The 16028-nt window shown below is 40.2% G+C and overlaps 1 non-coding gene across 1 annotated transcript; it reads right to left on the bottom strand.

Moving 5' to 3' along the window:
- Positions 1 to 1439: 1439 nt before the first annotated feature.
- LOC142165696 (small nucleolar RNA R71) lies at positions 1440 to 1546 on the bottom strand. Its single transcript, XR_012696344.1, has one exon. It is a non-coding gene; the product is annotated as a small nucleolar RNA R71 (small nucleolar RNA).
- Between the last annotated feature and the right edge of the window lie 14482 nt (positions 1547 to 16028).

The raw sequence follows: 16028 nt of genomic DNA, 5'->3' as shown, positions 1-16028 counted from the left end.
ATTTTAATCTTGTAATTACTTTCTATGGCTTATATTTGATCTCCACCTTTGATTTTTTTTTGATTATGAGTAGCTAAACCCATTAGCTAGGGTTGTGACCCAACCCTAGTATGGGTATTTAATAGCTCTTCAATTTTAGGGCTTAAATATTTATGGGTTAATGATATTTAGCTTGATTTATGCTTGAATTGTTGAATTGGTGGTTGAAAACACTGATTTGTGCCTTTTTGACTTAGGCTCTTCTTGAGAAAGAGAGACTAGGTCTAGAAAATTCAAGCTAACAAGGAATTATGGTGAATTCAAGAGATTGATAACCCCAATTAAAGGGTTAAACCTAGATATAGTAATACCCGACTTGAGCCAATTTTGCTTGCATTGTGTAAACACCCAATTGGGCTTGAGAAATCCAATTAAGGTAAAGTCACTCAAACTGCCGAGAGGTATAGAATGAGTAACTATGTGCAATGGTTATATCATGAACCCAATTACAACAAGTTTGCCCTAAGTTTAAGACCCTTTTAGATACCCACCTAGGTTTAAGTCACGTCCCTAGTGCCTTTTTACCAATTGAGAAAACCTTACAAAAATATCATACTTAGCTTACTTTCATTCTTCATTAGTGTTAAAAGTAGAACAGTGATCAAAAAACATGATTAGAAGTGCAATTAAGAACATCACACATAACTAGACTAGATAGAAACCCAGTTCCAAACCGATATTAGCTCTCTGTGGATTCGATCCCAACCTTTCGGGTAAAAGCTGCATCGACCACTCTTGCCATTCTATAATGGCATAGGGTTGGAGCCAATAACTTTGTGCCGCCATTTCCGGGGAGCTAAACGGTTTTGGCTATCTATCTGACTAGTTTTTGTGTATTGTTTTTCTTTCCTTCAATTTTACTAACTTGTGTGAGTAATCAATTCAGGTACAAAATGGCAAACAATGATACTCTTAGAAATATTCTCCCGGGGGAGGATGTAGATGATAATAGTGAAGATAAGGTGCCTTTAGTACCTCAAGGTCAAAGAAGAGGCCGCCAAGCTAATGACAACACTCCAGAACCTCCTCTGGCTCCTCCAAGAGTCACTCCTCGGGTGCTTCCAAATGAAGGATACGCAAGTGCAATTGTCCCACCCCGGATCCGGGCGGGAAATTTCTAGATTACAAATGTAATGTTGACATTATTAAAGCAGCGAGGGTACTTCACAGGCGCTCCCCATCAGAATGCATATAAACATCTTAAAGGCTTTTTGGATACCTGCTAGGGAAGCAAACAAACGAATTTGTCGGAGGATGCATTGAGATTGAGATTGTTCTCTTTTTCACTTAGAGAGAAAGCTTTGGACCGGCTCGAAAGGCTTCCCAACCATTCCATCACTATGTGGGATGAGTTGACGGACAAGTTTATAGCTAAGTTTTTCTTGCCGGGGCATATGGTGACATTGAGAGATGAGATTTTGGCCTTCAAACAGGAACCTAATGAAACATTTCATGAGATCTGGGAGAGACATAGGGCAATGGTGAAATAATGCCCGAACAATGACATGACCGAAGCAATAATCCAGCAAAAATTCCACCGTGGAATTAACATGACCAATCAGTGTGTAGTGAACTAGTTAGCAGGGGAAATTTTATGAATACACCTTATACTGAGGCGTGTGAGATCTTGGATGAGATGGCAGATACTTCTTCAGCTTGGCAAAGTCGAGCTAATGTGCCATAGGGTGACCCCACTGTCATTCACTTGCATAAAGAGCTCTATGACCATGGCCAAGCAATAGCAGAGTTGACTACAACAATGAACCAGTTGGCAAAAGCTCTGTTACAACAAGTTTAAGCCTCTAGACAAGTTAATACTATGGAAGGTGTCAACATGTTGGTCAACAAGAGGCGACAAAGAGGTCAACAAGGTCAAAGTAGTCCGGATCAATATGAGTAGGGTAACGATGGTTTCAACCAAGATGATGGGTAGGATGATCAAAGTGAAGAAGTCCAGTATGTGAACAATTACCAAGGACAAAGGGGCAATTCTCCTAACCAACAACAACAATGGAGATCCCATAGAAGCTGGGGGAATCAAAACCAACAGGGAAATAGCAACTGGGGGAACAACAATCAGAATTGGGGCAATCAGAACTACTAGGGCAACTAGAGTGGCAACAACAACAATTGGGGAGGAAACAACAACTAAGGGGGTTGGAATAATGGCAATTAAGAGAATCGGGGGCAAGGCTTTCAAATACCTCTGATGTATCAACAACCAAACAACCCGCTTCCATTTCCGTCCCAAGGTCCTAGCTCGTCAAACAATGATATGGAAATGATAGAGATGATGTTTGAACAAATGATGAAAAAGAATGCCGACTCTGATGCCCAGTTGGCATCCCATAATACTTCAATCCGAAATTTGGAGGTTCAACTTGGCCATATTTTGTAATCTTTTAACACTCACCCTAATGGGTCTCTACCTAGTAATACGGTAGTAAACTCTAAGGGTGGGAACAATACCGGATATGCAATGGCAGTGATCACTAAAAGCGGTCGAGGTGGTGATGTGAATACCTCCAAGCAAAAGGAAGTTGTGAGTGATGAGGTTGAAGTGCAAGATGATGATGTTCCTATAGTTGATGAGCAAGTGAGTGAAGAGAATTTGAATGCGAAAGTGAGAATTGATATTCATGATAATGAGGTAGAGACTCAAGATGACGTGAACCCGTCTAGGGAATACGTAATAGACATACCAGAAACGGTAGTGCCCAAGGCTAAGGCACACATGCCAAGGCCTCCTCCACCTTACCCTTAAAGACTTGCAAGGCAAAAGAATGAAAACCAATTTAAAAAGTTTATTGAGATGATGAAAAGCTTGTCGATCAATGTTCCTTTGGTGAAAGCTCTTGAGCAAATTCCGGGTTATGCCAAGTTTATGAAAGACTTGGTGACTAAAAAGAGATTTATGTATTGTGAGACCATCAAAATTACTCATCAAGTAAGTGAAATTGTGCACTTGATGGCTCCAAAGCTTGAAGATCCCGACGCTTTCACTATTCCATGTACCATTGGGAGTGCGGATATTGCAAAGGTATTGTGTGATTTGGGAGCAAGTATCAATTTGATGCCTTACTTCTTGTTCAAAACTTTAGATATTGGTCAATCGAGAGCTACTTCAATGAGATTGCAAATGGCGGATAGAACAATGAAAAGGCTGCTTGGTATTATTGACGATGTTTTGGTTCGCGTGGACAAGTTTATTTGCCTGCTGACTTTATGATTCTGGACTGCAAAGTCGACTATAAGGTGACGATAATATTGGGAAGACCTTTCCTTGCAATAAGGAAGGCATTGGTTGATGTAGAAGCAGGGCAGCTCACATTCCGAGTGGGTGACGAAAAAGTTGTCTTTCATGTGTGCAAATCAATGAGGCAGCCGAATAGTACTGAAGTTTGCTCTTTGTGGATATTGTCACAGAGGTGATAGTTGATGATGCTAGTGACATGATCAATGTGGAGGATCCTTTAGAACCGGTATTGTTGAACCTTGATGTGAATGAGGATGAAGATAGGGTGGAGTGTATCAATGCATTGCATGGAATGGGTTTTTATTCTTATGAGCCCCATAAGCTTTCTTTGGATTTTGAGAATAGAAAGACTCCGCCAACAAAGCCCTCAATTGAGGAACCTCCCATTTTGGAGTTGAAGCCTTTGCCCTCACACCTCATGTATGAATCTTAGGCCCTAGTTCAACTTTACATGTTATTCTTTCGTCTTGTCTTACTAACGTGCAGGTAGATGCAACACTGGAGGTGCTCCAAAGAAGGAAGAAGGCAATTGGATGGACTCTAGTTGATCTTCGGGAATAAGTCCCGCCTTTTGCATGCACAAGATAATACTTGAAGATGATGCCAAGCGCTCTGTGGAACACCAAAAGGAAGTTGAACAAGGTTGTGCAAGAGGTTGTCAAAAAGGAGGTGATCAAGTGGTTAGATGCAGGGGTTGTGTACCCCATCTCGGATAGTTCTTGAACTTCGCCAGTGCGATATGTGCCGAAGAAGGGTGGTATGATTGTGGTTACCAATGAGGAAAATGAGTTGATTCCTACCAGGACTGTCACCAGATGGATGGTGTGCATGGACTACCGCAATCTGAATAAAGTGACCCGCAAAGATCATTTTCCATTGCCCTTTCTTGACCAAATGCTAGATAGACTTGCTAGGCGTGCCTTCTACTATTTTCTGGATGGGTACTCAGGTTACAACCAATTTTGATTGCTCCAGAAGATCAGGATAAAATCACCTTCACGTGTCCGTATGGCACCTTTGCATTTTCTAGGATGCCATTTGGTTTGTGTAATGCACCGACTACCTTCTAGTGGTGTATGATGGATATATTTACCGACATGGTGGAGGACTTCTTGGAAGTGTTCATGGATGATTTCAGTGTTGTGGGTGACTCTTTTGATGAGTGTTTAAAGAATCTTGACAAAGTGCTAGCCTAGTGCGAAGAGACAAATCTTGTGCTTAACTAGGGAAAATGCCACTTTATGGCCGAGGAGGGCATTGTCCTCGGCAATAAGATCTCAAATAACGGAATAAAGGCGGACAAGGCTAAGATTGAAGTGATTTCAAAGCTCCCTCCTCCTACTTCAGTCAAGGGGTTAGGAGTTTTCTTGGGCATGCGAGGTTCTACCGAAGATTCATCAAAGACTTTTCTAAGGTAATGAATCCTTTGTGCAAATTATTGGAAAAGGATGTCAAGTTCGTGTTTAATGAGGAATACATGAAAGCTTTTGAACTTCTCAAGTACAAATTGACAACAACTCCCATTATTACTACACCCAATTGGAGCTTACTTTTTGAGCTCATATGTGATGCAAGTAATGTTGCGGTAGGAGCAGTCTTGGGTCAAAGAGTAAACAAGATGTTTCACCTAGTGTATTATGCAAGCAAAACAATGAATGATGCTTAGGTTAACTACACGGTGACGGAAAAAGAGTTGCTAGCAATTGTGTTTGCAATGGAGAAGTTTAGGCCTTATCTCATGGGTGCCAAGATGATAGTTAATACTTACCATGCAACACTCCGCTACTTGATGACAAAGAAGGATTCTAAGGTTCGGTTGATGAGATGGGTTCTATTTCTTCAAGAGTTTGACCTTGAGATTGTTGATCGAAAAGGGAATGAAAACCAAGTGGCGGACCACTTGTCCCTCTTGGAGGAGGAGGGTAGGCCCCGTGATGGCCTCAAAATTAATGATTCATTCCCTGATGAGCAATTCCTCTTCGTATCTGTGAATATCATGCCTTGGTTTGTGAATGTTACCAACTTTCTTGTGACTGATATTGTTCCGTGTGAGCTCTCTTCTAACCAAAGGAAGAAGCTTAAACGGGATAGCTTGGACTACTACTGGGATGAGCCTTATTTGTTTAAAATTTGTAGTGATGGTGTGTTCCATAGATGTGTTCCGGAAGAGGAGCAAATGAGTATTCTGGATGCTTGTCATTCCTCTCCATATGGTGGTCATGATGGTGGGGCGAGGACAACTTCAAAGGTGCTTAGCTGTGGTTTTTATTGGCCTACATTGTACAAGGATACAAGTGAGCTTGTAAAGAGATGTAATTAGTGTCAGAGAGCAGGTGGAATTTCAAAGAAGGATCAAATGCCTCTCACCACTATTCTTGAGGTTGACATATTTGATATGTGGGGAATTGATTTCATGGGACCTTTTGTGAGTTCATGTGGTAACACATACATTCTGGTGGTCGTTGATTATGTTTCCAAATGGGTTGAGGCTGTGGCTTTACCCTACAACGAAGCCCGGAGTGTGGTGGCTTTTCTCAAGAAGAATATCATTGCTCGGTTTGGCACTCCTAGAGCAATCATTAGTGATAAGGGTTTAGATTTCTGCAATAAGGTATTTGACAATTATTGGCGCGCACTGTGAGGCTAAAAATAATAGTGATTGTTTTCGTGCTGGTTTACTGAAAAGTGCAAGTTATTCTTTACACTTTTTCTTGCCCAAGAACATTTGATTTCAGGTCAAAATGTCTAACTCAGTGAATGCACATGAAAACAATGGTCTTGAAGACCATGGAGAGAATGGTGTAGTTGTTCTAAGCATTGGTGTACCACCATGAAACCCTGGGACATACCGGAACCAATCCCTGTGGATGTGGTCTCACACAATGCCTAACACGTTGATATAAGCTCCCACACTAATAGGAGTATACGCTAAGAAAACAAACAAGAAGCTCAGAAAACCCCAGCTGAGGGGGGGGACAAGAGGTTAGCCTTCACGTTATTTTTGAGATGTTGCAGGCACAACAGCTGGCGATTGCTCAACTGCAAAGCCACCAAAAACTCCAAGCACAACAGCACCGAAAACGGCCCCTCAAGCCGAACAAGTGCCAGAAAGATCAAGCAACAACGAGTCAACAACCGACCCCGCTATTATGAAGATGCTTGAGGACCTCACAAAGAGGATTGAATCAGGCAAAAAGAAGATAGAAGCTAATGATTAAACGGTAGAGACCTACAATTCAAGGGTCAATCAAATCCCGGATGCACCCCCGATCCTGAAAGGTATTGATTCAAAGAAATTCATACAAAAGTCATTCCCATCAAGTGCGGCTCCGAAGCACATCCCGAAAAAATTCAGAATGCCCAATCTCTCGAAGCACAATGGAACCTCGGATCCCAACGAGCACGTCACTGCTTACACTTGTGCCGTAAAGGGAAATGACCTGAAGAACGACGAGATTGAGTCCGTCCTATTGAAGAAATTTGGGGAAACACTTTAAAAAGGGGCCATGATGTGGTATCACAACCTATCCTCGAATTCGATAGACTCGTTCACCATGCTGGCAGATTCTTTTATAAAGGCATTTGTCGGTGTCATCAAGGTCGCTACAAGGAAGTACAACGTCTTAAAAATCAAACAGAGAGAAAATGATACATTGCGGGATATAAAAATGGAGTGAATGGAATTACCGCCAGTCTCCGATGACTGGACAGAGCAGGCTTTCACCCAAGGTTTGAACGAACGAAGCTCAGTGGCTTCGAGGCAGCTGAAGCAGAACATGGTTAAATATCCCGCCGTGACTTGGTTAGATGTCCACAACTGATATCAGTCTATGATTAGGGTTGAGGATGACCAATTGGGAACCCATTAGGGCTCAGTATATCCTAGCAGGCTCCTGACAAAGGAGCCAAAGCCAAACAAGGAAAGGTACTAACCATACACTGAATATCGAAGAAATGCCCCAAGGGGTAACATACCCCAAAACGACCGAAGGGTAGACCAAGGCAGAATCCTTGAGGACTCGTGGGTGGAGCCGGATTCGCCAGATACACAGGGCTGACTGAGGCACCCCGGTTATCTGAGTACAACTTCATCATCGATGTTTCAGACATCATATAAGCCATTGTTAAAATCAAAGACACCAGGTGGCCAAGGCCCTTACAATCAGATCTGTCGCAGAGGAACCCTGACCTGGTGTGCAAATTCCATGGCACGCACGGTCATAGGACCGAAGATTGTAGACAGCTCCGAGAAGAAGTAGCATGACTACTTAGCAAAGGGCACCTTCGAGAGTTTCTCAGCGACCGAGCCAAAAATAAATTTCGAGAAAGAGAGGCGAACAAGAAAAATGGAATAGAAGAGCCATAACATGTCATCCACATGATTGTTGGTGGAGTCGACATCCTATAGGAACCCACTATCAAAAGAACAAAAATATCCATCACCAGGGAAAAGCGAACTCAAGGTTACATACTCGAGGACACTCTCACATTCAGCGACAAGGACATCGAGACCATGTCTCAACCTCATAATGACGCATTGGTAATTTCTTTTCTTGTGAATACATTTCAAATTAAATGTGTGCTTGTGGATCAAGGTAGCTCGGTCAACATTATCAGGTCGAGGGTGGTGGAGCAACTCAGACAGCTCGACCAGATCGTGCCTGCCTCTCGAGTACTCAACGAAATCAATATGGAAAGCGAGACAACTAAAGGGGAAATCACCCTCCCGGTCAACGTGGCCAGCACAGCCCAAAACGTTAAGTTTCATATCATCGAAGGAGACATGAGATACAATGCCTTACTCGGAAGGCCATGGATACACTGCATGAGAGCAGTACTATCAACCCTTCATCAAATGATGAAGTTCCCAACAAAGGATGGAGTAAAAATGGTATACGACGAGCAACATACTGCAAGAGAGATGTTCGTAGTGTACGATGTGGAACTGACATCGTGCCTTCTACATCGAAGGAGCCAAAGGATAAGCAAAAAACGAAGTAGCAATCACAAGCTACATCCTCGGCTGCACCAGATGAACAAACAAGGGACCGTACCACATCCTCGAAGAGAGCGGTTGAAGCACATCGAGGCTCGAGCGCCATCACAGTTAAGGTATAACCGTCTCCCCTTTTATTTACGTTTTATACTAACCTTTACGCAGGCGTCCGGTTAAGAAGAATCGAAGCTCCTTCCAGCTTGAAGACCTTAGGTTTTAAAGCATGCATTGCACTTTTTTCCTTCAATCGGATTTTATCCCAAGAAGGGTTTTATCGATAAGGTTTTTAACGAGGCAACATCTATATGCTACCTAAGGAGAACTCAACAAGTATTCAAGGTTTCTCTTCAATCAACCTCGAATACTGGGGGCATCCCCCCCGGGAGACCATCTCCCCGAAGAAATCAAGACGAGCCAAAGAGGGTCTCAATAGGAAAATGATGTATCGAGCCAAACAATCGAAAGAACCGTGTCCGCAAAGAACAATTGAACCCTTGACGACGAAAACATATATACTTACACCAAGTAATCAAAGGAGTGTCTTTCACCACCAAAAACACTTCGTGCTTCAAAGAAGTCTGCTAGTTTTACAAGAAATGGCTCTAGGGCCAGAAATTTTCCGAACACTCGGGGACTGACGTCAATTACTTCGAAGTGGTAAGACCTCCGGGTCGGAAAATTCGAGCTCGTAAGTCCTCATTGAGGCAACATCAAGCTTACAAAGAACGGCTCCAGAGCCAAAAACTTTCGATGACTCGGGGACAGTCACCGATTGTCGCCTCATCAAGCTATCAAAAACCTGAGGCCATAAGACCCCGAGCGGCAACCTCGAGCCCCAAAAGCCCTCCATGAGGCATTATCAACAATATAAGCCCTCCATGAGGCATTATCAACAATATAAGCCCTCCACGAGGCATCATCGACGCTATAAGACCTCCGGGCATGCCTAAATCTGTAAGGCCTCAAGCCAGACATGAATTACACTTGTACCAAGTAACCTACCTGTAAGACCTCAAGCAAGACATGAATTTACTTGTGCCAAGTAACCTGTAGACATGTGATTTTTGATCCTCCCCAAGATTTTTTATATTTTAGCATGCAAATATTTAATTAAGGCCTAATATCGCTATTTCAACTAATTTTGACTCTTTTACTTTATTTAATTACAAGAAAATGAAAATTACAAAAAAAATAGTTTCATTAATGTTTTGTAGCCATTTTTAATCTTGAAAAAATACCAAAAATAGTTTTGTTTTAACGGTCAGTCTTATTTTAATAGTTATTTTACTTAAGTAGGATTAATTAATAAATAAGATCGTATTTTTAGTCTCGTTCACGGAGAAAGAATAAAATTTGGGCTCAAACAACCCATTTTAAGCTTAATTTTTGGACCTAGCCCATAATCTCCAAGCCCATAATTCCTAGGTCCATACCCCTTAACCTAAAAAATCCTACAAAACTAACCTAAACCTATACACTATAGAGGGAGGATTAGCTAAAAAAATACAAAAAAAAAAGAGCTGGATCTAACGCCTAAAGAGTGAGCCGCAATTCTCAAAGAAGAGACCCCAACCCCCCTCCCCCGCTGGTCGTCTTCTTCATAAAATCTCCATCGAAAAGCTTCAGCCATTGGTACTAAAGACCAAAAACAGCATCCAGAACACAAACGACCCTACCCTTCATCTGCTTGAGTGCTAAAGCACGAACAACCCACACCCCTCCATTTCGAACCCAGCTAGAAAAGAAAAACCATCCAAAACAAACCCCAAAAATTTAGCCTCAAATGTAGCTGAAGAAGCCACCCAGTTCCAGCCCATTTTCTGGCGTGAAAAGCTGAAAATCAGCAACAAAAACAAGCCAAGAAAGTAGCAAAAGTCAGCTGTCAAATAAAAAAAAGCCCCCAAGTTCAGACGAGTTTCGAGGTTGCTGGCGAGGTCCCCTCCGTGGTCAAGGGCAAATTTTCTGTTTGAAAGTTCCATAGTCTTCAAGTTGATGTAATTTTAGATTAAATTCATCTATATAAAGCACATACAAGTAGAGTTCCAAAATCAAAATCGGTTCTATTTGAATCTGCCCTTGCTTTGGATTTTCGGTTTATTTTTTGCGAGGTGAGTGCTGGTTTGATTTGTTAATTAATTGGTAATTTCCATTTTAATTTTGAATTGCAAAGATCTGTAAGATGATATTTGATATCATAAAGATACAATGCTAAGTATGCATTAAGAAACCAACTGATTTTGGACATATATTAAATACACTACGAAGAAAAAACTTTCTACGATGTCATGTGCTCTTTGACTTTGGGTGAAATTTATAATTAGTTTTTGTAGTCATAATACCTTTTTTAGCAGAATGTTTGCATATGGTTTAATAAAAATGACAAACCATGGCATTGCCTTATGATGATTTTACTTTATTCAGGTTTGGATTTGCAGTAATTGTTCACTTATATCAAGTTTGACATAATTCTTCTTTAGTTGCAGTAATTGCTTTTCGTAGCTTTCTTTAGGCGCGATTAATAAATTATTGTGGCCATGAGTACGGTTCCCGTGGCATGGTCATAATACATAAATCCAAATTCGGGCATGTATTTCATGTGACCCGACTTTAATTTCCAATATTGTTAAATAAAATAAAACGTGTTGCGGACCACGGGTGCATTTCATGTAGCGTGGTTTGCGATGTGTTTTAAATAACCTTGAAATAATTCCTTAAACAAATAAAAGCGGTTCGAAAGTTAAAAAATGTACGTAGGTTAAATATGTGTAATTAATCAGATAATTAAGTCAATAATAATAGTTGAGCGACCGTGCTAGAACCACGGAACCCCGTAATGCCTAACACCTTCTCCCAGGTTAACAGAATTCCTTACCCGAAATTCTGTGTTTGCAGACTATAAAATAGAGTCAATTTTTTCTCCATTCGGGATTTTAAACCGGTGACTTGGGATACCATAAATTATCCCAAGTGGCGACTCTGAATAATAAATAAATAAATCCCGTTTCGATTGTCACTTAAATTGGAAAAAATACTCTTATACCCCTTCGGGGTAGGCAAAAGGAGGTGTGACAGCTCTGGCGACTCTGCTGGGGAAAAGAATCCAGAACTTCTGGTTCAGGGTTCAGAATTCGAGCTTAGAATATTTGTTATAATTAGCTTTATTTATTATCTGATTTTTTATATGTTTGAACCTAATGTGCTAAATGCCGCTCTTTTACCGCTTTGATATTGTTGAACTGTATATAAATTGTTACGAAACCCTCCTCCCTCTGAGTCTTCTAAATCATCTGAGAAGGGTGCACTTCATGTAGCTTCTCTTCTGTTAGAGTCATATCCCAATTTTAGAACGAGATTCGGACAAGTCACAAAACCGGTGAAGCTTCTGTATTCCCGGTACGCGCCCCTCCCCTCGCTCAAGCTGTCCGCTCAGGTAAGCCAGGTCTAGAACAAATAAACCCAGGTTTTTAAACCTAGTATACATAGCCTCATGCCGGATCCCGAGTAGGAACGCCTGTTTGCATCACGTGCATTTGACTTTGGGGACTCAACACAGGGGTTGGGTCCGTCTAGGACAGGTATACCACAAAAATAAAAGACCATCCTGATGCATCCTAATGTGCTACATGTTGCAATCTTCAAGGGTAAAAGGGTCGTTTGGCGGACCAATGAAAGCTGAGGGCAAATGAAAAAAAAGAAAAAAAGAGAGGGTGAAGTGTGAAGATAAAGTGAGTAGGGCCCAATTATGTTTTCTGTCACATTTTTGTTAAGATAAAAAAGAGAGCTTGAAAATTCAAAAAAAAAGGTTTTGCACTCTTTCACCATTTTACGAAAATTAGAAAATCAAAAAATAGGAAAAAGAAAAAAAAATCCAAAAAGAGTTTACATGTTTCATCATTTTTAAAAAAAAAAAGACAAAAAATATATTTTCTCTAAATTAGTTATTTTTTTTTAATTCTCGCTCGTATCCAATGCCCGAACTACACTTACCTGATTCTCATCTTTTGGGGCGAGATACGTAGGCAACCCACATAGGGTCCGGTCTTCCTAGTAAGTCTTAGGTTCTTGGCTTTGCGGGGTCTTAGCCAAATTTTGCACAGCTTTTGGCCACATGAGCCGTTTTACAAAAATAGCCTCAATCATGTCTTGCATGTGTCTAATAGGGAGTGTTATTGTCTCACATAGTGTTGGTTAAAGTTTTTCATACAGTTGTGGATCTACTTACCGGAGTTTGAGCACGACAGACACCCCGGGACCATCTAGTCAGGATCGCTCATTTAGGAATTGCTTAAGGAGATTTTTTTAATTTTATTTTTATGTTTTGAGTTTGTTTTTCATTTATGTCGTTTTTTACCTTCTAGTTTTGTACAGTAATGTCGAGTCTTTGGTTATTGTATTTTCTATTTTGTATTTTAAAAAAATGTGTTATAAATCAAAAATCAAAGAAAAAAAAAGAGATTTTGCGCTTTTATATTTCTGTTAGATGTTTTCTTTAGAATACTAATTCTAGAAATAAAAAAAAAATAATTCTTTTGAGGTGGTTTTCCTTAGGAAGTTAATATTTAGAACTCAAAATAAAAATTACTTTTATATTTCCTTTAGTATATTAAGACTAAAAATTCAAAAAAAGAAGAAGAGAATTTTCTTTTAGTACCTCTTTAAAATTTTTCTTTAAGATATTAAATCTAAAAATCCAAAAAGATTTTCTTTTGAGGTTCTTCTTTGGAAAATTAACGAAAAATGAAAAAAAAAATTCTTTTAGTTCTACTAGAACTTTAGGATATTGTACATAGAAGAAAAAAAAACATACTTTATCTTTTGTTTATCTATAAAGTTTCTTCCTTAAGTAATCAAAAATTGAAATCCAAAAAAATATTTTTTATTGTGTTCATCTCTCGTGTCGAAATCTTTCTGCAGGATATCAAATGAAAATTCAAAATATTTTTCTTTGGTTTATTCTTTAGATTTCCTTCCTAAGAAAAAAATAATCAAAAAATATTTTTCTCTTCTAGGATTTTTCTTTAATAATTTCTCATAGAGTATTTGTAAAATATATATATTCTCACTAAGCTTGAGCTTAGAATAGGTTATAAAACATTAATCTAGAAAAATAAAAAAAAAGGATCTGCTTCTTTTATTTCTCTTTTCTAATCAGAGTAGTCATTAAGGTAAAAAAAAGAAAAGGCGAAGAAAAGAAAATGAGACCGTTGGTTTGTTTACTTTATTTTCGTTCTTCCCGAACTACGCAAAGATCTGATTCATGCGGCGTCATGATACGTAGGCAACCTACATAGGGTTCGATCGAATTTTTATTATTAAAAGATAAAAAAAGAAAAAAAAGAGAAAGAAAAAAAAAGAGAATGAATTGTGGGATGTGAGGAGTAAGAGGGAAAAAAAGAGTGATAATTAGAAGAACAAAAAAGAGGAAGGAAAATGAGCAAGCCAAAAAGTGCTAGAAAAGAAAGAAAAGAGAAGATTGAAATGAACAAAATTGGGATGATGCCAAGTGACCTTGTGACCCTCGAAGTCATTCTAGAACTATTAATTGTTACTAGGTGCATTGCACGCAATGTGATATTTTTAGCTGTTAAATGCCTTAATGCTAACAGGATGACCCCATTTTGTTCCCTTTTGTTATCTTCCTTGAGCAGAAGGGTGGTTGGTTTGTGGTTCTTAAGTAACTCATCCATACAACACAAGGTCAAAGAGCAAGGTAGTCATGGCTAGCAAAGACTTGGACACAGGGGCTATTGATCCGTCTAAGGGAATTGTTGAATCAGAATTTGAGTTGAAAGAAGATGTCTTAAGGTTGAAAGGACAGATGGCCAAAATATACCAAGCCTGGATTAGTGGGCGTCCTCCACCATCAGTTCCCACTAATTACACTGAAAGCCTTGTCACCATTCCGCCACTATCACAATTCCAGGATATCTCCCCACAACCTTTTCACACTCTACTCCCAGAACTACCACATATCCCCATCCTTTGACCACTCATGTTTTTGTAGCTCATCCACCTGCTATCTTTCCTCGATCCTCTAGAGAGATTGTGTTCAAAATCCCCGATGTCCAACACTATGCGCTAGAATCAATTTTCAAGGCCTCGAGTCCATACTCTTACGCTCCTCATTTTGAGCCTCCCGGTGAGACTGTAAAGCCTGCTAAGACAGTGGAGAAAGATGAGCCATCCAGAAAGCTAAAAGGGTCTAAATCTCCAAAGCTTAATTTATATGATGGACGTGGAGATCCAGTAGCCCATCTGAGAGGTTACTGTAATGAAATGAGAAGTGTTAGCGGGAAAGATGATTTGTTGATAGCGTATTTCAGCGAGAGCTTGACTGGGGCAGCTTTGGAATGGCATACTCGTCAAGATGTTAGCAAGTGGCATACATGGGATGACATGGCTCAAGATTTTGTGCGACACTTTCAGTACGATATAGACATTGTCCCAGACCGCTCCTCCCTAACTCAGATGGAAAAGAAACCCAAGGAATGTTTTAGGGAATTTTGGTTCAGATGGAACGAACAAGTTGCTCGGGACAGTCCTCCCATTGATAGAAAAGATGTTGCTGAGCCCCGCCAACGACAGGATCTAGTGGGCATTCCTGCTAAACGCTTTCAGCCTCAATACTGACCCCATGAATATCCCTGAGCTCCACATAATCTACCCCAATATTATCCTCCGAACAACGTCCGTCCATTTGTCCAATCACTAGGTCACTCCCTAGGGCAAGCACCAGCATCCCAAAATTCTCGTGCGCCTTCACAACATTTTCGAGCATCCAACAACCCTAGAAAACAGGGGCAAACAGAGGAACAAAGGCAAAGAAATAGTTTCACGCAAATCGGAGGGTCCTACATAAGCTTGTTTGAGAAGTTAAAACATTCTGGCCTAATTGCGCTGCTCCTCGGCTATACTCCGGACCCATATGCAAAAGGATTTGATCCTACTGTACGGTGAGTGTACCACTTTAATGTCCAAGGGTATGGCATTGAAGATTGTCGTGCTTTGAACAGGGAAATAGAAAGAATGATTCAAGAAGGAATAATTGTGGTCCAAGGAGGTAATACCCCAAGTGTCACACATAATCCTCTACAGGTACATGACAACACACAGATTGTTGGGATGGTTGGCAATGACAAAGGGTTGGTCAAAGGAGTCAAGGAGCCACTTGGTAAAGTTAATGATATTGAAATTGGTAATGGTCTTGGTAATATTGATGTGGAACTCAACGGCTAAGATGCCGAGCTTGGAAATTGGAAAGACGCTCCTTTCTTGGCTAGCCAGGGAGGAGTCTTGGTGGTTCGTTTTGTCATTTCTATTGTGTGGTTATTTCAGGGTTATAATCCGGATATTATCTTGTGACTCAAACCCTCCTATCCTTTTATTTTGCCTAGTTCCTTTAGTCGTAGTAACTCATTTAGTGTTATCTAGGTTTGTTCCAGGGTTGTACCTCAATTTATTTTGCTTGTCTTATTGTTCAAACCCTTTCACCGTCTGTCTAATGCAATTTTCTGTTTCCTGTTATTTCTAGTCATTTTTATTTAGTTCTCTTTTCCTTTTATAGTTCTTTTCATGTTGGTTCTAGTGACATCATATGCACGCGTAATTCTCAGCCTGGTCTTAAAAGTTAGTTTAGTCATGAAGCAACGAAATATTTTTGAAGATGATAGGGACATTTGAGGGAAATAAGTAAAGGCATTTTGAGATCACTTCAAGCCCGAATTGTGTGAAACTGGG

Source organism: Nicotiana tabacum, chromosome 10 (genome assembly GCF_000715075.1).
Source record: "Nicotiana tabacum cultivar K326 chromosome 10, ASM71507v2, whole genome shotgun sequence".
In the NCBI taxonomy this organism is placed as follows: Eukaryota; Viridiplantae; Streptophyta; class Magnoliopsida; order Solanales; family Solanaceae; genus Nicotiana; species Nicotiana tabacum.
Note: the sequence above shows the minus strand (reverse complement) of the source record. Positions and strands in the feature narration are given on the sequence as shown.